Raw genomic sequence first — 2238 nt, 5'->3', positions numbered from 1 at the left:
ACTGACCTGGAAATTCAGTAACTTTCTCTATAAAAAGTGTTCTTCCTTTCCTGTCTTTCTGTACTGGAAATAGCACCACTTCAAACCTGAATTCCAAAGCTGTGGTTTGCTTTTTATTTTTTCTATGTCATTGTCCAACAAAATGAACTCAGTATTTGAGTTGAATATTTGAGTTTGAAGAGCTTAAAAGCCATTAGAGTGGGTATATACATCACATTCTCACCTTTATCATGGCCAGCTGCTCTGGATCCTTACCTATTACTTGTCTCTCTTGAGAGCCTTTCAAAATCATCCTTTTAAATGAGTTCCAACCCTGTTCCATCCAAACCACTTGGTCTATAAAAGCCAAAGTGTTCATTTTACAAGTCAAATATGATGGTGTCACTTTGTGCATTGAAACTTCTCAATAGTTCCATCATTTAGATATGAATAAGTATTGTCCTTAGGATCACTCCAGGGAATGGAAGACTAATAAAAGGAGCAATCTACCATGAAAATCAGAACCTTGCACTTGATTTACTATTCACACTTTATGTTTATTTTCATTTTATTTACACTTCCCTGACTCTTTGAGCAAGTAATTTCAAACATGTTGTTTTTTTTTTTCTTTTGGATTGTCATACTCAATATTCTGTTATTTTGGAAAACAAAACAAACTCATTGTGGGTAGAATGCGTGTTGGGTGGATTTGGGTAGGAGTCATCTATTCTCTTAAGAAACTGTCCCAGGATAAAACCGACTGTTCCGAAATCTCAACTTAAAAAGAAGCCATGCTTTTAATCAATATGAACAAATTAAATTCCTTCAGAGTAAATAAGAAGTAAAGAGTAAAACTGACATTCAAAAATAAGATCCTTTGTATATGTGTGTACTGACTTTTTTTTTCTTTTTGTCTGCAATACGCTTTAGAGAGTTTAGAAGAGACACATGCAAGGACTGTTTTATTCATAGCAGTCTCATAAACCATCACACTTATTTGCTTATTATTTATCAATCTACTCCTATATTATGAATTCCTTGAAGGTAGAAACTTAGACCTAGGCCTCTTCTTACATCCTGTCTTATAAAAATACCTGACACACCATGTGTTCTCCATAAAGGTTTCATGCATACACAAAATTCATCAGGAACCCCTTCCTCCATGCCGTTGTCTGTTTTCCTTTCTCCTCTATCCAGTTTAGATGCCATAGTGTATCATTTTAGTTATTTGTTTATCCTAAATGCAATTTGTCCTAAATTCAACTTTCTCTCTTACACACTCAGTTGACAAAAGATATTCCAGAAAAAACAAAGTTAGCCCTATATTTTGAAGAAGTTGGAAAAAATGATCCCACAGGGCACATTGATACTACCATTAATAAAGTAAGACAATATACCACCATACTTGCTGAGTTTCAGCTTCTCAGATGTATCAGATTTCATCTTGTCTCTTCTACCTGTGTTTTCTCTTTATTCTTTGCTTGGAAATTCCTTTTCAGGCTTCAGTTGAAAATCCTTCCTCAGATATTCCCCCTTTAACTCTGTGTATTAGATTAGTATCTATTGTATACAGTCTCATTACACAAAGTCCTTTTTATTTCAGGACTTATCACAAGTTTAATAAGATGAGTGCTGGTATACATAACTATGTCATTAAGACCAGGTTAGTTTCTGCCTTTTTTCCATCACTTTCCCATCACTTGCAAAGCTCCTAGTTCATTACAGGTATGCAATAAGTATTTGCTGAAGAAAGTGATTTTTGCTTAATGAATGAAATCCCTATTTTGCATGATGGGAGTCTATCTGGATTTATGGAGTCAGAGAAAAAGACATTTTGTCCACAGTAAGGTACTAGCTGTTTTTCCACTTATTCCTCAAAGTTCTTCTTTAGTCTTTTCCAAGTTATTACCTTTCCATAGTTGTGGAAACTGAACATTTCCAGAACAGTTTAAGTATTGTATTAGAGCACAAAGGAAGAGATGAATGGAACAAGGGATAAATTACAGATTTTGACCACTAGACAGTGAAAGTAGACTACCTCACTGAGCTGACGGGCAGGCGTATTGAAGGTCTTCCTATCGGAAGTCTATACCAATAGACTATACCTAGACTGGCTGTCTATGGTCTGCAGACCTGCACTTTGTGTTAGAGATCTGCACCACATTAACAAAGAATTACTAGCTTGCAATCTGAATAATGAGTTGAACACAAAGTGATGCTTCTCAACTGATGGAAGTTGGAGAGAACTGCCAAGCAGTT

The sequence above is a fragment of the Budorcas taxicolor genome, chromosome 15 (genome assembly GCF_023091745.1).
Source record: "Budorcas taxicolor isolate Tak-1 chromosome 15, Takin1.1, whole genome shotgun sequence".
In the NCBI taxonomy this organism is placed as follows: domain Eukaryota; kingdom Metazoa; phylum Chordata; class Mammalia; order Artiodactyla; family Bovidae; genus Budorcas; species Budorcas taxicolor.
The sequence above is the reverse complement of the archived record's forward strand: the minus strand, read 5'-3'. Positions refer to the sequence as shown.